The sequence below is a fragment of the Coccinella septempunctata genome, chromosome 5 (genome assembly GCF_907165205.1).
Source record: "Coccinella septempunctata chromosome 5, icCocSept1.1, whole genome shotgun sequence".
In the NCBI taxonomy this organism is placed as follows: Eukaryota; Metazoa; Arthropoda; class Insecta; order Coleoptera; family Coccinellidae; genus Coccinella; species Coccinella septempunctata.
Window position 1 is genome coordinate 9,318,748 of NC_058193.1, and position 23,122 is coordinate 9,341,869.

Here is a 23,122-nt window from a genome sequence, read left to right on the forward strand (position 1 = left end):
CTCTCCACATGCAGTATGTAGAATGTTCAGAACTTGGAGATAATATTCAACCTCGAATTTTTCAAATTGTATGGCCAATCACAAACCTTCTTTGTATATGAGAATCTGCAGTGATGATGATGATGATGCTCAGTTCACTGAAGATCATGCGTTTAATACTCCAGAGATCGAATAGTATCATCGTGTGAAACCATAAGAAATACTACCGGGATATTCGAAAGAATACGAAGGTCTACGAGACAGAGAGTTGATGCATATATTTTAGCGAGAGGTAGTCATTTTGAACATTTATTATAGTTTTGCTTTATTGTATCTGAAATAAAATGAAAAGTACTGTTGTCAATTATGCTCATAATTCGAAAGAAATTTCAATTTGTTTAATTAAAATATTAGGGATATAATTTTCTTCCGGAAATTAGTAATTTAACCTTCAGAAAGATTCCTAGAACATCTTTATCTCCCGTCATAGACATATAATATCTCAGAATATTCATTCTATGGAACACTTGTACGACGAAATGGAATGAACAGTAATCAGAACTGATTGCAAGTTTATATTTCTTCCGAGAAAGTATCGAATGTATCGAAACTTTGCAGGCGATTTTTTCTCCCGAATCGAATAGGAATCCATAAGAGAATTTTGTTTTTTGAATATCTATCCCACGAAAACAATTTTTGAAGGAAAATCATAAAGGGTTGTTATGTTCAACCCTCAATAATGGAATTATGAGATCTAAAAAATTGTGTGAGTAATAATATATACTTAGTGCTTCATATTATGTATAGTTTTATGGCTCAGTGTTTTTTAGAACCCGTAAAAAAATCAACTACTATAAACTCGTCATCGCCTTCCTAAGGCTGTATCTTGGATGGGAGGTCCATTTCGAAAAAAATTCATAGGAACTACCCCTGCTTATTTTCATCGAGGAATCATCTCCCTTAGTCCTTTGCATTTGTATAATATTAACTTTCCACAAAATATTTCTCCTGGCATGCCACAGGGCATAAAAATCGGAGAAACACATTTTCAAAGTAAGGAATGGCCTGGACAATACCTATCCAATTAAATGAATTGGTCCAGGAGGCCCAACTGGGAAGCATGACCTTATAGATTACCAGATCTGTACCTTCTTTACAATTCTTTGTGGGTAAAATTGAAGGAGGTTCATGAGGAGGATATCCAGACGACGAGAAACCAATTGAATGCATTCAATTGAATGATGAATTTTTGTGATCTATTAAGAAACAATGGCAAAATGGATCGAAAGGCTTTATCGCATAGGAGAATTCAACGTGACAGATGTGTACAAACAAACGGTTCTCATTTCGCAAAACTTTCAAAATAATATTGACGGAATTTGAACGTCAGTAATCAATTTTTTCATTTTTGTTTGTGTTATTTCATTTCAGTGTTTCGCATTAATGAATGATTGTACCTATCGAGGAAAGCTTTTACGATTATTCTGGTCGTTTTAAAGCTTGTTATGGAATATTTCACATCTCATACCTATTCATTGACGCGATATTTATAGGAATTAATTAGATTTTGCTTCTTTTTTTATTTCAATTTGGAAAATACATTAGAGAAGGAATTCTGGGCTTGGCATGGACTTCTTGGAAAGTGAAACAATTATTTTCAATTCGACATATAGGATGATACGATAAAACTGAACACATTGAATTAGGTGTGATGAGTCTATCTCTGGAATATTAAAACAATTCATATTTCCCTCTCTAGATCTCAATTTTTTTCAACAGTGTTCTAATAAAATTTGTTGATTTTTGTCTCATTTTTATGATAGTTGGAGTACTTCCACGAATTTCAGGAACCCCCTTGTAGATTTCAGAAGAAAGCTAAAAATTAATTTTTCATATTTTATTACAATCATTTTATGTATACAGGCCTCCCAAGGTTATGTTATTAATGGATCAAAATTTGAGAAGAATCTGTTAAAAAGGAATTTGCTTCATGAGAATATTGAGAAAATACTTCTTTCCCAACAAACTCACACATATATGAATTTCTACCGTAACACCTACTTTTTCGCGTCATTTTGTACATCGAAATTGTCGACTCCAGTCCCGTCAAACTGGCAACAGCGCCGGGATCGTGAACGTTGGCCATATTTACCGCTGGAGTATATGTGGGATTGTAAAGTTGGTGCAATGTCTCGGGTTTGGAAAATATTATTGATTATGCTACTTCTTCAAATGAAGGAATTCTTTTCCCCTCTAAGTGTGCCTAAGGAGTTATAATTCTCATTAACGTTATTTCATCATATATACTCGAAGAAAACATTCGGATCATGTGGGTCTCAGGTCGCCTTAGAAACGTATCGGGGCTGGAAACGTCTATTGGACAAATATATATATATATATATATATATATATATATATATATATATATATATATATATATATATATTGAATGAAAGAGAGAATCATCAAAATATGCCATGAAACCTTCAAACAAAATGCATTGAAAACATTATTCGAGATCCTAAGGCAAAATTCATATCCAGCTGTTTTGTTAAATAAACTTATATATGCGTCAGAGACAACACCCCAGCCTGATGTACAACAGCAAGAACAAAAGGACACAGAAGAGAAGCTTTATGCATCCCTCCCTAATATTAAAGAACTGACTTCCAAGATAAAATCTATTTTCAAAGACGAAAAAGTACTTCTGACAACATACAATAAAAAAACAGTGAAATCACTATATAGCACTCTCAAGGATCCAATACCAACAGAATTAAAGAGCAATGTGGTCTATCAGCTGGGCTGTCAGGATTGTCGGGGTGTGTATGTTGGCCAGACATCCCAATGGGTTGAAAGCAGAATATCCCTACACAGATCAGACATCAGAAGAAACAAGGATCGATGTGCACTGGCAATACATGCTAATAACTTGGACCATCAAATTGATCTTGAAAACGTAAAAATACTTAAAATAGAAAAAAATTATCACAAAAGATTAATACATGAAATGATAGAAATCAAAAAGGGTGAATACACTATAAACAAGAAATCGGACATACAAAAACTCAGCAATATTTACAGCTATTTACTTGAAAAAGAAAAAGAAAATTAATTCTATGACGGTCCATTGGATGACTGACAGGATAGTGACACGTCGACTCAACTTGTCATCGTTATATTTTAACATGAAAAACAAATAATTAATCATGATACATCACAGTGAAATATTGGATATTTGGATGTTAGTTTTGTATGTGTGTATCAAAGACATTCCTGTACGCGACCTTGTATGTTTCGTTGGACGAAATTCTCAATGTGTTTTATTAAAAAAATCTCGTTTTCGGTGAGAACCGACTCCTTTATGTTTGTCAATTTAACTATCGTATATCTGTATTTTTTAGAAACCCTGAGGATGCAATAAATTAATTGCGAAAGCTCGGTAAAGAAAAGAGAGTTCACATTTATTACATCAGATACCTGAGTCACTACACCCTTAACCTAGCAGATATTAAAAAGAAAAGGCTCTTAGTTCTCATGTGAACTCTCTTTTCTTTACCGAGCTTTCGCAATTAATTTATTGCATCCTCAGGGTTTCTAAATATATATATATATATATATATATATATATATGAACCCGTAGTGCGTTGTTACCTCCGTTAAGTTCATTGGGCGACCTGACCTCCGGGTGAAGGAGTTATATAATTGGAATAATTTTTGTTTATATATGTAGAGGGGAAGGTAAATAGCAGGGGTACCTAAAGAGGGGAAAAGATTTTTATCGAAAAATTTTTCTTCAAACGAATCAGACCTTACTACCTCCGCATATATTTCTTATTAGTAGTGCGCTCTCACCTCCCGCAACGTTGTCAGATTTTAGGAGGACAGAAAGTAAGACAGCTCGAATTCTACTCATATATAGAATACAGCTGCTCTTCCGATTCATTCACACATATTGAAACCTGTAAATAGTTCGAGAACGATACTAGATAATATTAATAAACTTCATACGCTGATAATTGATTGATAAGGTTCGTGATCTCGGTGTAAATGAATTTGGACAGTTTTGAATAAATATGCTTATGTCTACGATACTTCGTCCGATAGGGGAGTTTAATACCATATAGGTCCCAAAATGAATGATGCATGAAAATGAAATTTTTCGTGACATATAGGATTAATTCAAAAGACAATTTTACCGAATTTGTTCTGGTATGAAATAGTAGTCTAATTTTTGGGCATTATATTCACGACATTAGGAACTCCATATAAATGTTTTTCCTGAATGAATCAATAAAGATATAGGTTTTACTTTCAGCTTCTATACTTCATTCACTTTCATTTTAGCACTGGATTGGCCATGGAAATTGGATACCTTTCAATCTGTATGGTACGAAAATGTTGGGTTAAGACGCTTGTCGAAACATTCTTGAGTTTTAAATCAGTGCTACGTAGTCCGTTCTACGTGAGTCTCTCAGTAATTACGTATTTCATCACAATGTCAAATCACTTCGGAAAATATTGAGTCGAAAATATGTAACGAACATAATTGACGTTTATACAAACTGATTGAAGACATATCAAATCTATTTATTTATATGGAAAATACAAGTGATCAGTAGCTTGAGGAGAGTTACTGTTATTTATCTTCTTTGGCTGGAGGTTGAAGACGTTACATCAGTTGTAGAATTCAAAAAAATCAACCCGAAGATGAAATGCATTTGATGCAGTGTTAGCATTGAGTTGAATAATCAAAGGTGGTAGGAAATGGGTATCTCTTGAAGAAATGAACGGATAATTACAAGAATGTTGAATTCTTCAACAAAAATCATCTTGCGTGATTAGTAGTCAAAATAATTAAAAGAAGTTTGAAGCAAGAGGGGCTTCACCTCACAAAACAACAGGCTCGTATTCATGTCTGTTCATTTTCAATACATTGATATAATGATAATAATTATACAGGGTGTGGCGTAATGAATGGGTAATATGGATCCTGCGGGTAGAGGACTCTATGGCGGTTCAGATAAATATATTTTACGTTTGGTAAAAGAGCCTTGGTTTTCGAGATATTATTATATAAATAATAATAATATCTGGATATTGACATTTTCCATCATAGCGGATCGAAAGAAACTACTCGATTTAATTGCATTTCTTAATTGCTCGAGGTGTCTTTTGCGATTTTTCAGTACACAGGGTGTTTCACAAGTAAACGGACAAACGAAAACCGTGAATAGAGGGCATTGAGCTGAGTTCAAAAACACCTCATATGTGTGTCTTGTGCATTCCGTTTCCGATATACAGAGGAGTTTATTCAAATTTCCCGAATTTTCGTTCAGCTATAACTCCAAATAATTCAGTTGTATTCGGCTAAAAACTCATTATCCGCTTAAGCTTGTAAGTTTCAATAAAACGGAACATTAAAAGTTGACGAACACAGGACCGGACTCATTGAGGCTATATTCAAACTTAAACTCATGCAAAACACTCTGTTTGTAGTTTTTTTCGTCATAATTTTGAATTTTTCAGGTATCTGCATAGATTTTCTCAAAATCAATGAAATTTTGGTATGCTTTATCAGTGGATAATTTTTAATGAATAATTATTTGGTGGTGAAATGCCTCTAGAAAAAACAGCGCTGCATATTGACTTTAACTTCACAATAATTAATGGTATGAATATGATCGCCAATCAGATGTGGAAATCTAAAAATGGAATTGGAAATGTTCAACTGAATTTTTTCGTTTTTGATATTTTAGCATATCTGGTTATTCAGATAAATTATTCACAGTGATAATAAGCTTTATTATTGATAATGAACAAAAATAGCAATAAAAAACTACGCTATCATGAAAATAATAATTATAACTTGATATCTTCCGAATGAATCGCTTTTTATGGACAACGTGGACCTGAAGTAATTTTCCGAATTGATTTTCACCTCATTTGGTCTCACCTTTGGTGAAGGTAATGATTGGCACTTCGAATAAGTATGATAAATGCACTTTCGAATTCTTCACTTATTCCGTTATATTCATTATTGGATCTATGGAAATCTATGGATTGGTCTGGTCTTATTTGTTATTGAAACATTGATGATATTCATGCACCAGCAAAAGTATTTATCAGTATTTCAGGTCATTTCATTTGAAGGGTAGGACCCCAACATTGGACTGCCAGATCTCCAGATCTGACACCCCGCGATTTTTTTCTTTGTTTTCATTCACACAACTCGTTGTCCATAGAAAAATAGATTCATTCTGAAGATCAAGTTTTAATATTTAGTTTCAAGATAGCGTAGTTCTTCCATCCATATTTGTGCATTATCAATTTTGAAACATTTCATCATTGTGTATGACTAATTTGAAGACCGAATATGGTATAATTGTTGAACACATTCATTTCATTTCTTTGAAAAAAATCAATTAAGAATTTCTATTTTTCATGAAGTGCTCTATTCCTTAGAGGCGTCTGACCAAAACAATTTTTTCTAGAACATGATCAACAGGTAGGGCAACCCAAAAATCAATTCATTTTGAGACAATAATAATGCAGATAACAAAGAAGTTTAAATTATTATTGAAAAACTACATACACGGTGTTTTTATGAGTTTGAAGTTAAGTAAAGCCTCACTGAGACCGGTCCTGATTTTTGTCGAATTTAAATGCTCTGATTCAATGAAACTAACAACTCAAGGCTAAATATAAATTTTCAGTCGACTTGATCGAGAATTTAAGGAGTTATAGCCAAACGGAAATTCGAGAAATTTCAAAAAACCCCGAAGAAACCTATATATAGGTTGCCCCAAAATTATTGAATCAAACGTCACACCACGATAGAGTAGATCAAATACTATCGAATGACACCAACATTAGTTGAGCGAAAATGTACGGTTTCTGAGAAAACCTAACCTAAAGTTGCTGATTTGCGAACTATTTTTTCAATTACAAGGCAAATTTGTGATTAAGGAGAGCGTTTTTCTGCCATATTATCACCCCTGTTTAATCTGAGTATTAAAAATCATGTAGAAAAAACAATTGTTTCAATTAACATCAACTTAGGTCGAGACTTAGGTTATGGTTATCGATTAACTACTTGAAATAATTTCAATTAGGGGAGATAAAACAATAATCTTAGTTCAATATAATTTAAAATCGATATCCTTCTTCACAAACTGGCCCTGTTATTAAGAAAAATAGTTCGAAAATCGGAAACTTTAGGTATTTTAATAAAATTCTGATTATTTTGAAAACGATACGTTTTCGTTGAACTAATGTTGATGTCATTCGATAATATTTGGTTTACTCTATCGTGGTGTGACGTTTGATTCACTAGTTTTGGGACACCCTGTATATGGGGTGATTTTGAACTCAGCGCAATGCCCTCTATTCACGATTTTCATTTGTCTGTTTACTCGTGAAACACCCTGTATACTCCTTGTACTCTGAAAATTTTGAAACAAATGCCCTCACCCTCATATGAAAATTCAAATTCTTCTTGTTGTGAGAAACGTTCATCTAGAGACTCTGGTTCATTCCCCCGACCCTGGTTACATTGCCCGTTGAAAATGAAATCGGCATCTGTTTACTGCAAAACACGTGTTAATGCTGATACGAAGGGTTCAAACTTTTCTACCTGATTCGAGCTTTTTAGGAAAGAACTGCTCAAGATGAGTTCGAGTAACATTTCGTTTTGCGTCTTATATTGCATAAAATTGAATTTATGCCATGGATGATTCGAGAATTATTGATGTCCAGAATGCTCCAGAATGATGAAAATTTTCAGATTTCATTGAAACCCTTGCGAAAACTGTCTCGTATATTGTCAAGTTTAGATTTTAATTCATTCAGAACTTTGAAGTTCGACAAATAATGATGTAAATAATTCAATATTATATTTGCCTCAGACTCGAAACTTTTCGAGAAACGATTTATTTAATGATTTGATGACGAATAAATCAAAAAATTATGTGTGTTGATATTATATTTTCATTCATTGAAGAATATTTAGAATAATGAAGTTCAACAAATGATACGAACAAGATACTTATTCAATCAACCTTATGATCCGAAACATTTCAGAATTTATTTCGTGTTTAGATAATCCGCTGCATATCGTTTTTCACAATACGACTGTCAATTTAGGACCAATTATAGAACGATTTAATTAATAGATCAATAGCTTTCGAAAATGTTGGTCAGTCTATGAACTGACAACTCATTTTGACAAATGACGGATTTCAGTATCCGACTGCTATATAGTATGATGAGAGTTCAAAAAAATTTGTATAGACTACAGAATTTAGATGGTTGATATTCCGCGTCGCTAACAGTCAATCACATTTCCTTCAGCGTAGTTGTTGTTTTGAAGAAAAAGTAGTAGATTCTCGCAAAATCCGAAACTCTACATGTATAGCAGTTGTTCAGTTCGGGATTGAAGTTTATCCTAGATTGATTTTGACATTTCAGTTCAGTTCTGTCAGATCAATCTAGGATCATCTTAAATCTCGGCCTCATCCTGAACTAAACAACCGGGCCTTATAGTAATAGCAACGTAGCATTCATTAAGTCGGTATATTATTGGAATAATACTAATTTTTTATAGAGGAGAATAGTGGTTTTCAGCCTCGGTAGGTATTCACGAAATTCATTTTATTATGTTTTTTTGAGGTGAATCGGCCCGAAATCTTGGATCCCCCGACCTGCTAGTTTCGTATACTTCTATGACAATAGCATAATAACTCAAATTTCAACATTTTCACAGAAATTTTTGAATTTAAGGGAGAGACACATTGAAAAAATCGATAGCAATTTACCGCCTAAACTACGAGCTTGCCGAAGTTGAAACTGGTAACAATCTACTCAGTGCTTCATAATATGTATAGTTTAATGACACAGTGTTTTTTAGAACCTGTAAAAAAAATTAAAAACTTTAAACTCGTCATCGCCTTCCAAAGGCTGTATCTTGGAAGGGTTGTCGATTTGGAAAATTTACAGGAAATACCCCCGCTTATTTTCATTAAGGAATCATCTTCCTTATTCCTTCGCATTTGTTTACAGATATCTTGTATATAGCTATATTTTATCTATGTACCTTTTTATTTTAGATAGTAGAAGTTAATCAATCATCTGTATCTCAATCATATGTATCCGAGTATGTATCTATATTATTAACTTCATTTTGAACATTCATTATATCTTGACAAAAATATGGTTGCAATTTCAAAATATGTTGACTCGAGGCCTTCCAAAGACTTCAATTTTGTTTATTTTTTCCCTTACATCCAGTATGATCAATCGAAAAATGCAAATCTGTTTTGGCGAATTCTCCATAAAATCTTACTTGTTTCGACATAATTGGTAATTTTCTTTATGATACATCACTGAAATATTTAAACCAGAGAGATGGTACAAGCTCTTCAAATTTTCGGGAAAATCCAATATTTAAACATAATCGATAATAAAAGAGATGTTTCTGAGCAAAGGATTCCTCAAAATCATTGAGAAATCTGATTCAAGAAAAATATAAAGAGCGTTCCATTTGAAATAACACAATGTCCAACATTCGGTTTAGCCGACGTTGTTCATTTCTGTGATATTGTGAAATTTGTAGCATTTATTTCTCCTGATTCTGAAATGAAAATTTTCGGATTGGCTCATTGTCCTTGAATATTCATCACCATTAACATCTGAATTTTCTTATCCAAAAAATGTTTTTCTCTGAACAGGCTATTTTATTATATGCAATGTAACAATACTGATTATTCGTTATTCTAATAGGTAGTATTATCTATATGGATCATTTCCATAGAGAGAAGAAATATCATTATGGACAACACTCAAATCGATTCGTTTTCAGATAGGTAATGAAATAGTTCGCCAAATTCAGAATTATAGTGTTAGCTTGAGATGAAAGAAGTTCAACGGATGCATAGATATACGCACGATGAAATATAAACAGTCATAATCCCATTCGAGAGAGCCAAGATTGGTTCCCTTTCACGTGATTCTTTCCCCTACAGAGAAATGCGATAAAAAATCGTTGAGATATGCCGCCTGGCTTGCAATAATGGAGGAGAAAACGCACTGCGCCTCTCTTTACTTAATTCCTCCGTATACTGATATTCGGCCTGTCTACATCTGCTTGCACAGTACAACGTTGCCATTTTCGGAGGTGCTAACGAGCAAAGAGTCTTTCAGAGCAATTCTCCGATATACAGCTCAGCACACTAGCGCCAGTGATATACACTCGAACTAAAAGATTGTTCAGTACATAAAGGGGGTGCGTTGTGACCTCAAAACGATTTTTTGATATGTTGGTCCCTGAAGCCTCCTGAATCTAACAAGCTAAAAAACAAGGCAAAACGTTGTCACCTCCGATTTCGGAGGTGACATCGATATATATGAGGTGAGAGCGTTAAACGAGTTACTATTTTGGAGGTGGTATTAACACTTTATAACTATATATATATATATATATATATATATATATATATATATATATATATATATATATATATATATAACGTGCGTTTCTCGGAGAAGCCTTAATCTCGAGCGCCAGCTATTCTTTTCATAGGAAGAATAGCAAACCTACCAGAGTAGCTGCTAGCCGGAGACAGAGCTCGGTGTTGTCTAGGGCGGTAGCGACAACGAAGAAGTCAAAATCGAATTATGTAAAAGTTTATTCACACCTTCGGAAACTAATTATATGTACAAGGGAGATATGTGTGATATAAAATATGAGTGATTCTATCAGTGAAAATACATTCGGGAAATCTTATCCGGTCACGAGCACTTTATGAAATTTATACCGGGTGTAGTGAAAAATTAACGGTTCAATAAAAATGCGCCAACCAGAACTGACGAATGCTAAGGACTTGCTATACGGTATCGGTGTGTAGTTGTATTTCTCCGGGAATGAAACACAATAAGGGCGGGTCTGTTCGAGACTTTTATTCGCTGCCCCAAGGGTTGTAGCACACCATGATTGACAGCGAAGAAAATGTCTATTTTTAACGCAACTACGGGATTTCACTGACTACGTGCGGTATCTCTTATTCTCTGCCCCAAGGGTTATAGCACGCCATGATTGACAGAAAAGAAGAGATTTCGGATTTAACACTTATGACGCGGAACGCGGACAGGGGGGTTGACGGAACTTTCCCTTCAGTACCCCAAGGGCTAGGGCGGACCTGTTCGAGACTTTTATTCGCTGCCCCAAGGGTTGTAGCACACCATGATTGACAGCGAAGAAAATGTCTATTTTTAACGCAACTACGGGATCTCACTGACTACGTGCGGTATCTCTTATTCTCTGCCCCAAGGGTTATAGCACACCATGATTGACAGAAAAGAAGAGATTTCGGATTTAACACTTATGACGCGGAACGCGGACAGGGTAAAGAACGATAAAATACAACAGGAAACGATACAGTACAGCAGTGTCAAAGTTAAAGAAGTAACGGCGTAGGTCTAACAAAGAAACTGAACGGTACAGACGGGGACCTACCTCCTTTGTTTCAAGCACTCGAAACTCAAAGGATTTAAAAGAAAAACTAAAAAATTAACTCTAAGCACTGATGCAAATAACACAAAATGATTATTCTTCAACGGCGAAAGAATACCGAAAATTAACTGAATTTATAACAGAAGTTAGAAACCACGTTAGAAAGCGAAATGTACTCAAGCGAAAGGAAAGCACTGAAGTAAAATTCAAAAGTCAGCCGAAGAACTGAAGTAACAGTCGAAAAGTCGAAAAAGTGACCGTCGCGGGGGAAAATTTGCTTTTATAGGCATATCCCCTCTCACGGTAAAAATCTGAAAATTCCAGAATGCGACAAGAACGAAAAACGTCGTCAGCTCCGGTTTATCGCATATCAACAGATGAATAACGTCGAAATCTTCAGCGGCATGTAAGAAAAACAACGTGAAATACAGATAAGCGGTTTTTTACATTTACTCTGCCTGTCGGAATGAACGTACGGAATATTCGAGAATTAAAATATTTTCAAAGACGGAAATTTAAAACGAAAGAAAATGCACTAAGATGAACTCCAATTTTCCTCAGAAAACTGGGGTTCATTACACCCCCTCCATCTCGGAAGAAATTAACTTACGATGAAATAGTGAGCTTAATTTCACGACTCTATCTACCCCTAGTACCTTACTTTCGCGCGCGCCACCCATATACTCGTGACCAGTTTACAATAGCTGTATTCGATAGTACTCATCTTCTCTACGGTTGGAATGGTAGTTCCAACGCGCAGGCAGAAACGTCAGCGTCAGTCACCTCGGCGCAGGTCTCCGCCATCTTGTCAAGAACTTTGTTCAGCGTTCCGTGGATAAATGGTGTATAATAGTGGAAAATCTTCTTTCTCTATGTGGAAATTCATCTTCATCGCTGGTCGGAAGCGTGTCATGTTTCATCCCTCCGGTGAGTACCTAATTTAACCGTGCTTGGCGGATGTTTGAATTCCATCGTGGTTTTGTAGGTTACCCAGGATTCGTGGGAGCTGCAACAGGTGGAAGACCTCCGGTACGTGGGGCTCAATGGACTGAATGGACCGGTTCACCCCTTTCGACCTGGCTATACGGACGTTGGGACTCTCGGAGCCGGCAGGAGACTCGCAGGTGGGTAATTTCTAACAATAACTCTCCGATCTTCATCGTTCCTCGTGGTCCACTTTTCTTCCTGGAGCGGTTTTCCTCTGCTTTCTATTTTCAGGTAGACGGTGTTTTCTTCAGGTAAACAGTGTTAAATTGACGGTACAATAATTTCGATTCGGTTCAGGACAGAAATTGGTTAGATTGTAATGGGAAACCGGTGGAAATGATGAGATGTTTAATCTTCAGCTTTCTTTAATTGAATTCCCGTATTCATAACAACAATAACAATTTATATCAATTGAGTAAGTTTGCGATTACAGCAAGTGTTGTAATAATAACTATTAATGCAAGGTGTTTGAAATCAATAACAATGATCGGTATTCAGGTAATCAGGTTGATTGCCGAAATTAGATCAATAATACAAAACATCTCTACACCTTCCCTTCCTGAGGAACGATCTTCACTATGGCCACTTATGAAGATCGATCCCTAAGAATGAGAAGATTCTTAACAATTCTGAAATTTAAACTTTTATTCGAAATATCTACTTGAACCCAAAATTACCATAAATTTACATCGGGATAGAATAAGCGAAGATATAAAAGTCTTACTGCTAAGTTACATGTTTTCTTACCTACAGGTAGCTACCATCCTACTGGTAATAATCCTAGGTATAAATGAATGAAAATTATTACAAACTACTATACAGATACACTATCTCATATATCTCTTAATTCTATTTTTGTGCACAGTACTGCGTCTTCCATCTTTGTCGACAATTATGCAATTAGGCCCACTTGCAGAGACAACTGTATAGGGACCTTTCCACCAAGGGTCAAATTTTTGTCTGGCTTCATTCGTTATGAGAACAAGGTCTCCTTCTTCAATGTGCAATTGAAAAGCATCTTTATCATGTAACTCCTTACGCTTTATTTTGGCACTTTCAAGATAATTTCTAGCTCTGTTCTGCGCGAATTGTAACCTAAAACGTATTTCTTGGTCATATGCTTCAATACTATAAAGAGGATCTACTCGATTATCACAGAATATATCCGAGCTAAGGTTAGCCCTTCTTGCAAAAACTAACTCATAAGGTGTATAATTGTGATACGTCATTGGGGTTGTATTGTAACAAAATGTAAAATATTTAGTCCACGTATCCCAGTCAGACTGACTTTCATTGATATACATTTTAATGAAATCATTTAAGACCCTATGATTCCTTTCACATCCTCCTATAGTCTGACTGTGATACGCTGTTGAAATTTTGTGTTGTATCTTGAGCAGTTCCGCAAGATTCGAGAAAACTTCATTCTTGTATTCTGTACCCATATCCGTTCTAATTTCTTTCATGGGTCCATATATAAGAATGAAATCCTCTAGGATTGCTTTCGCTACCGTAGGAGCTTCTTTATTGGTTATTGGCGATATGACTACATATTTTGACAATTCGCACTGTATAGTTACCGCATATCGATTTCCTCGCGATGTTTTAGGAAATGGTCCAACGGTATCGATGCATACTATATCGAAAGCATTCTGAGGAGTTGGTGTTATCACGAAGGGTTGATTATGCCTTTTGATAATTTTATTAATTTGACATTTATGACATTGCCTAGTGTATTGAGCAACATCCCTCGACATTCCTTTCCAATAGTAGAACGATTTTAATTTCTTTAGCAACCGCTTTTGTCCACAATGACCACCATACATAGGATCATTGTGATACTTTTCAACTAATTTTAGTCTTTCATATTTATCAACAATTACTATTCGTGGTTCAAGTAAAACTATGCATATGTTTCGTAAAATGTTTTGCCCCACTCTCTTGAATTCATTTATGTTAAACCTCGTAAATATGGGATCATTCACATTCATTCTTAATGTTTTATAATCTCTTTCACCAGCCAACTGATCAAGCTTAGACAATACCTGCTCTAAAGCGAGGTTATCGCCATTAGTGATTGAAATTTTTACATGAGTACTCACTTTTCTCTTATCATATATTAACATATCAATTTCATAATTTTCGAGAGTGCTTTTTCCTATATTTTCAACCTTGAATCTTAAATAGGGCAAGTTCAATGAATCATAATTATTTATTGAATTATAAACTTTTACTTGGTTTGTTATTTGAGCCGCTTCAGCATCTTTTTCGCTTGGTGTATTGTTCGATGACTTCGACCTTGACCTAGTCACTGCAAGAATTTGAGAAGTGTTATGATTAATTTCTTTAAGGTCATCAATGTTTATCCTAGACAATGCGTCTGCACAAACGTTCTGCCTGCCTTTGATATATTCAATTTCAAAGTTGAACTCTTCCAAATCTAATCTCATACGTGTTAATTTAGAACTTGGGTCTCTCATCGAAAACAAATAGACTAACGGTTTATGGTCAGTTTTTATCAAAAATTTTTGTCCATACAAATAGCAACGAAAATGTTTGACAGCCCAATGAATTGCTGTGAGCTCTTTCAGAATCGTCGGTTTATGTGATTCTCCTTTAGTAAAGGCTTTGGATCCGTAAGAAATTGGAAACTCTTGTCTGCCAATAATTTGAGAAAGAACGGCTCCGCATGCTAAATTTGAGCTATCTGTGGTCAAAATGAATTGTTTGGAAAAATCTGGATATTTCAATATTTGTGGGTTGATGAGAGCTTTTTTTAGTTCAACAAAAGAATCTTGACATGATTTGGACCAGATAAATTTACTACCTTTTCTTGTTAATTGATTTAATGGTTGAGTTATTTCCGCGAAACGAGGAATAAACCTTCTATAATAATTGCAAAACGCAACAAATCTTTTAACTTCATCTGCATTAGTTGGAGTTGGATATTTGTTAATTACCTCGAACTTTGAGTCGTCCGGCAGAATGCCTTTGTCTGTAATTTTGTGGCCTAAAAAAGTTACTTCGTTCCTGAAAAAATTGCATTTTTCTGGATTCAACTTTAAATTGAATTTTCTACAAGTTTCAAAAACTTCTTTCAAGTTTTTCAAATGATGATTCTCAGAGCATCCTATTACAATGAGATCGTCCATGTAGAGGAAAGCTTTTTCTGGGGTTAGACCTGCAAAAGCGATTGTCATCATCTATATATACTAAAATAATTTCGGGTTATGTAGACTAAAATGGGGGAAGAGTTTACTCGGCCGTGTTGGGTGCTAGAGATTCGGGGTTTTCGCGAGAAGAAAGTAGAGATTCCGAATTAGTTCCGAATGGAGCCGCTTTTTTCGATTTCGATCTCGGATATTTTTAAATTAATTCGCGAAAATGACGAATTTTCGTAAAAATTTTTGCCCTCTAAGATGGTAAGTAACGGGTGCACAGACGTTTCGGAAAATATGGGTCCGGAAAAATGCCTATTCTTAATGGATAAAGTTGGTTAGGATTAATTGATGGCCGTGTAACCTTTCTCCGAGAACGATATAATCGTTTGAAACATACGTTACTTTCTATTTCCGAATGGAAATGTTCGAAAAAAGCGTAAGAAAATGGTCAGTTTTGACGTCTATCATCGAACATTTCAATCGCTGACAGTTGTCGTGAAATGGAACATTCTATTTCGCCAAAAAGGGGCGGTCGCCCAAAGTTCGTTTGTCGTAATTATTATGAGAAATATTTTTAATTTCTGATATAATTTAGAACGAATTCAATTGATTTTTGAATGGAAAATCGATTATTAATACGTTTTCAAATTGAAAATTTGCATATTTCACACCAATCTTGAAAATATTTCATAATCATCATTTCGACACTGTGGGAGGTTCGATGAAATTTCATATGACATTTCGAGAAATCACTCTACAGTTGTCTACAGTGATTCAGTTTTCAAACGATTCCGTGGAGTTATTGAATGAAATATCGATAATTAATTCGTTTTCTTATCAAAATAAAGCATATTTTACAAAGGAGAACACTATATCCACACACATAGCAATTTGAACGTATACGAAAAATAAGGAAATGCTGAAATTGCTGGCAACTGAGAATCTTATAATATCCGATTCAGAAGGTAAGTTGAAACGAAATCTCCTTGATTATAGTCAGAGTTTCATTTGATGTGTAGTTTATGAAATATATTCTAGGTTCTAGGTGTCAACACCGAAGGCCCGACGAAAAAGTTGTTATTCTTTGGCCCAACATTCAATATAGGTGAAGGACATCACATTATTTACGTATTAAGCATATATTCCCAATGAATTAATCATTCCATAGTAGGATTATGAATATTATGGATCGTACATGGTTATAATTCTTTGCCTATGATGGAACATGATTGATAGAGGTTATGTCAAATTGGAGAAACTTGATTTATTTCACAAGTCGTTGTGTATAAGAAAAACTCGACAATCCATCAAATAATGCCTTCGTGAATGGAGATGTGAGAAGTGCATTCCAACAGTACATCATCAGAATGAAACAAATATTCCCAAACAAGGTGTAGAAGTATTGGTTAGTACCGTTAGAATTTGAGTAGGAATTGCCATTCAAATCATAGTGTATTGAAATATTCGATTTCTCAATCAAGTTTTATGAAATGTGGCGTTCACATATACCTTATATGTTATATGAAGATGTATTTTACAATGAATTGATCCATTCTAATGGTTTGAGACTTCCCCTCAAAAAGAACGACATAGATGTTTGTTGATCACTTCATGAGGAGTTGATTTTATCAGAAGGACCCTTGGAGGACAATGCAATTTGAGAGAGTAACCTCAGAGGTAGGTCTATATACAAATATAATCTCTAAAAAAACATATTTTTTTAAAAATTAGCTGATTCTTGGCCACTTGCATGTAAAAAAAATTGACCAAATTACATAAATCTTTCTCAACTTTTCTCAAACAGTCATAGTATTTATGTTTATACAGATTTTCTTATGTTGCAGCACGCAGAACAATTCAAAGGTACATGATCGAAGGTTATGTCAAATTTTACATTTACGTAGAGTGCAAATCATTTAAAACTATTCAAGAGGATGAAAAAAGTGATGTGGTCTGTAGATACAGATTCCAGTGGATTTTGCCAGATATCGAATGATGTCAACTGATATTTCTACGCAGCCACTTTGGAAAAGCTATACTAGGATGGAAAATCGTTTGAAGTATCCTGAGCAAAATTTTTACATCTTGCAACTCTTGAATATTGAAAGTTAAGAAATATATTAACATAAGATTATCCTACTGTAAGAAACATATTTTTTAGGGTTTATTTCCAATTATATGTAACATCTTTTATAACACAGGTTTATGCTACTGTATAGATAAGATTCACATTTCAAGAAAATTGTATAATACTGGTATATTCTTCAATCAATAAATATTCTTATATTGCTCCCTTTATTGCTATGAATACCTCTATGGACAGTGAACATAATTTGAACCTATCATGAAAAATTAACGTTAATTTTCTGAAAATATTTCATAATTTCGAGTGGATCATTTCATTTTGCCACTGAGGGGAGTTCGCTAAGAATTCATATGACATTTTGAGAAATCACTTTATAGTAATCAGTTTTCAGCACTACTAATCCAGTCGGTTATTGAATGGAATATCGATAAATAATACGTTTTGAAATTGAAAATTGGCATATTTCACACCAATCTTGAAAATATTTCATAATTCGCCAAAGCAAAGTGGCGGTCATAGATGGGTTGTGTTTGAAATTAATTCATCGTTTTTGACAACTGAATAGGGAGCAAATTGACCTTGGGAATGAACATGGGCGTATCATTTAGCGAGTTGGAAGGAAATTTTTACTAGGTATTTTTTGTATTTCAACGACTTTTTTCGTTTTTTTTTTAAATAAATCGAAAAGACCGATGCTATAAAATATAACGATGGTTTTTCGGCCATACTTGGTATTGGATTTGGGAGACAGGTGTTATGTATGGAATAATTGTATGTACGGAAACCATATTTTTTTTTCATTTGATGGACCAAAAGCGAGGGCCGTAGGCCCGAGCCCGGTCGATAGGCAAACAGCGAGGGCCGTAGGCCCGAGCCTGGTCGATAGGCAAACAGCGAGGGCCGAAGGCCCGAGCATTGTCGATAGGCAAACAGCGAGGGCCGAAGGCCCGAGCCTGGTCGAAATGTGAATAAGCCTGTGAAAGAGAATCTACCAACTAGGCGAATCTATCAATATAGGCGAATCTATCAGTATAGGCGAATCTCCTGGCTCACTAGTCTATATATACTAAAAGAATTTCGGGTTATGTAGACTAAAATGAAGGAACAGTTTACTCGGCCGTGTTGGGTGCTAGAGATTTGGGGTTTTCGCGAGAAGAAAGTAGAGATTTCGAATTAGTTCCGAATGGAGCCGCTTTTTTCGATTTCGATCTCGGATATTTTTAAATTAATTCGCGAAAATGACGAATTTTCGTAAAAATTTTTGCCCTCTAAGATGGTAAGTAACGGGTGCACAGACGTTTCGGAAAATATGGGTCCGGAAAAATGCCTATTCTTAATGGATAAAGTTGGTTAGGATTAATTGATGGCCGTGTAACCTTTCTCCGAGAACGATATAATCGTTTGAAACATACGTTACTTTCTATTTCGGAACGGAAATGTTTGAAAAAAGCGTAAGAAAATGGTCAGTTTTGACGTCTATCATCGAAAATTTTCAGACACTGACAGTTGTCGTGAAATGGAACATTCTATTTCGCTGAAAAGGGGCGGTCGCCCAAACTCAATTTATCGTAATTATTAAGAGAAATATTTTTTATTTCTGGTATAATATAGAACGAATTCAATTGATTATTGAATGGAATATCGATAATTGATACGTTTTCAAATTGAAAATTGGCATATTTCACACGAATCTTGAAAATATTTCATAATTTCGAATGGATCATATCATTTGGCCACTGAGGGAAGTTCGATGATATTTAATATGACATTTCGAGAAATCACTCTACACTTATCAGTTTTCAGCATCATATCAAACGAATCCAGTCGATTATTGAATGGAATATCGATAATTAATGAGTTTTCGAATCAAAAGCATGTTCAACAAAAGAGAAAACTATTCATATCCGCACAAATAGAGATTTTGACGTCTAGGAAAAATGCAAAATAGGGAAATGATGAAATTATTGACAATGTGGAATCTTAAAATTATCTTTGGAAGGTATGTTGAACCGAAATCGATCATCTATAAGAAAGGATTATAGTTAACTCTATAATCTTTGCTATAAGATTCTTGAAAATATTTCATAATCCTGAATGGATCATTCCATTTCGACACTGAGGGGAGTTCGCTCATGGTTTATCTGACATCTCACTTAATAGTTTATAAGAATCATTTTTCAGCATAATATAGAACGAATTCACTTGGTTATTGGATGGAATGTCGATAATTAATACGTTTTCAAATTCAAAATCGGCATATTTCACACCAATCTTGAAAATATTTCATAATTCGCCAAAGTGAAGTGACGATCATAGATGTGTTGTGTTTGAAATTAATTCATCGTATTTGACAGCTGACTAGGGAGAAAATTGACCTTCGGAATGAGCATGGGCGTATCATTTGGCGCGTCTGAAGGAAATTGTCAATGGAAATATTTAGCAGGTTTTTTTTCGGTTTTGACGACTTTTTCCGTTTTTCCTTTGAATAAATCACAAAGAGCGATGCTTTTATGTATAACGATGGATTTACGTCCATACTTGGTATTGGATTTGGGCGACAGATGTTATGTACGGAATACTTGCATGTACCGAAACCGTTTTATTTTTTCTCTTTAATGGACAAAAAGCGAGGGCCGTAGGCCCGAGTCTGGTCTCTGGTTAACTACGAGGGCCGTAGGCCCGAGCCCTGTTTTCGGCATACTGCGAGGGCCGCAGGCCCGAGTTCTGTTTGTGGGAAACCGCGAGGGCCGTAGGCCCGAGCCTTTTTTGTGAGAAACAGCGAGGGCCGTAGGCCCGAGCCTGGTCGATATGCAAACAGCGAGGGACGTAGGCCCTAGCCCGGTCGATAGGCAAACAACGAGGGCCGTAGGCCCGAGCCGGGTCGAAAAGTGAATCAGCCCGTGAAGGCGAATCCACCAACTAGGCGAATCTATCAATATAGGCGAATCTCCTGGCTCACTAGTCTATATATACTAAAATAATTTCGGGTTATGTAGACTAAAATGAAGGAACAGTTTACTCGGCCGTGTTGGGTGCTAGAGATTGGGGGTTTTCGCGAGAAGAAAGTAGAGATTTCGAATTAGTTCCGAATGGAGCCGCTTTTTTCGATTTCGATCTCGGATATTTTTAAATTAATTCGCGAAAATGACGAATTTTCGTAAAAATTTTTGCCCTCTAAGATGGTAAGTAACGGGTGCACAGACGTTTCGGAAAATATGGGTCCGGAAAAATGCCTATTCTTAATGGATAAAGTTGGTGAGGATAAATTGATGGCCGTGTAATCCTTCTCCGAGAACGATATAATCGTTTGAAACATACGTTACTTTCTATTTCGGAACGGAAATGTTTGAAAAAAGCGTAAGAAAATGGTCAGTTTTGACGTCTATCATCGAACATTTCAATCGCTGACAGTTGTCGTGAAATGGAACATTCTATTTCGCGAAAAAGGGGCGGTCGCTCAAAAGTTCGTTTGTCGTAATTATTATGAGCAATATTTTTAATTTCTGATATAATTTAGAACGAATTCAATTGATTTTTGAATGGAAAATCGATAATTAATACGTTTTCAAATTGAAAATTTGCATATTTCACACCAATCTTGAAAATATTTCATAATCATCATTACGACACTGAGGGAGGTTCGATGAAATTTCATATGACATTTCGAGAAATCACTCTACAGTTATCAGTTTTCACTGTTTTCAGCATAATATCGAACGATTCCGAGCGGTTATTGAATGAAATATCGATAAATAATACGTTTTCTAATCAAAATATAGCATATTTCACAAATATTATGGATCGTACATGGTTATAATAATTCTTGGTCTATGATGAAATATGATTGATAGAGGTTATGTCAAATTGGGGAAACTTGATTTATTTCACAAGTCGTTGTGTATAAGAAAAACTCGACAATCCATCAAATAATGCCTTCGTGAATGGAGATGTGAGAAGTGCATTCCAACAGTACATCATCAGAATGAAACAAATATTCCCAAACAAGGTGTAGAAGTATTGGTTAGTACCGTTAGAATTTGAGTAATACAAATCATAGTGTATTGAAACATTCGATTTACCAATCAAGTTTTATGAAATGTGGCGTTCACATATAGTGAAAATGACTACTAAACACTTATATATGCTATATGAAGATGTATTTTACAATGAATTGATCCTTTCTGATGGTTCGAAACTTCTCCTGAAAAACAATGACATAGATATTTGTTGATCACTTCAAGATGAGTTGAATGTATCAGAACGACCCTTGGAAGAGAATTCAATTTGAGAGAGCAACCTCGGAGGTAGGTCAATATACAAATATAACCTCTTATATCTCATATATCTTTGAAAATCAGCTGATTTTTGGCCACTTTTATGTAAAAAAGAATTTACAAGATTACATAGATCTCTTTCAACTTCCTCAAACAGTCTTAGTTTATATGTTTATACAAATTTTCTCATGTTCTAGCATGCAGAACAATTCAAGGGTAGATGAGCGAAGGATATGTCAAATTTTACTTTTTCATAGAGAGTAAATAGCAGGACTTGAAAATCAAATTATTTGTAACTATTCAAGTGGATGAAAATTGTGATGTGGTATGTAGAAACAGATTCCAGTGGATTTTGCCAGATATCGAATGATGAGAACTGATATTTTTGCGCTGCCACTTTTGAAAAGTTATACTAGGATGGAAAATCATTTGAAGTAATCTGAGCAAAATGTTTATATCTTGCAACTCTTGAAAGTTAAGAAATATATTATTACATAATATTGTAGGAAAGATAATTTTGAGGGTTTATTTCCAAATATATGTAACAGCTTAATATCAGAGGTTCATGCTAATGTATTAATAAAATTCACATTTCAAGAAGAATGTACGATACTGTTATATTCTTCAATCAATAAATATTCTTACATTGCCCACTTATTGCTATGAATACCTGCATAAACAGTGAACATTATTTGAATCTATGATGAAAAATTTAATGTGAATTTTCAGGATTCCATGAAGTAAGCAAAGCTCTCTCCTTATGTTTATTTCATAACTATTTTTTAATGGTTTTCGCAATAATATATGCAGTTAAATGGAAAATTTAGTCTAGCTTGGTATAACCATATTGATCAAAACTTTTATATGCCTCAAATTATTATTGAGACATTTCAGTTTAAATATTGTAATGATGTTTTCCAGTATTCGGTGAGTTATTGAAGCATAGTAAAAGATATCGGTTATGAATTTCGAACTGTGAACTCTGAAAGAAGTTCTTTTAGAGTTCAATGATTACGAAATAACTAATAACGAATTGATTTTATACTTATTATAAATATGCTTCTATGATTCATAGCACGATAAATAGCATAATATAGGACGAATTTACTTGGTTATTGAATGGAAT

General features: G+C 34.8%; 1 protein-coding gene and 2 long non-coding RNA genes across 7 annotated transcripts in view; 2 read left to right on the forward strand and 1 right to left on the reverse strand.

Moving 5' to 3' along the window:
• LOC123313105 (tyrosine decarboxylase-like) overlaps positions 1-23,122 on the reverse strand; it is a 192,797-nt gene that overhangs the window by 45,827 nt on the left and 123,848 nt on the right. The gene's annotated exons all lie outside the window — the stretch shown is intronic.
• LOC123313106 lies at positions 16,344-17,927 on the forward strand. Of its 4 annotated transcripts, none has more exons than XR_006537711.1 (4): positions 16,344-16,601; positions 16,656-16,741; positions 16,805-17,313; positions 17,481-17,927. It is a non-coding gene; the product is annotated as an uncharacterized LOC123313106 (long non-coding RNA). The 4 variants fall into 4 exon arrangements; XR_006537713.1 differs by having other exon boundaries at positions 16,808-17,313; XR_006537710.1 differs by having other exon boundaries at positions 16,675-16,741.
• Positions 18,558-22,649, forward strand: LOC123313107. The gene is made up of 2 exons (XR_006537714.1): positions 18,558-22,026; positions 22,194-22,649. It is a non-coding gene; the product is annotated as an uncharacterized LOC123313107 (long non-coding RNA).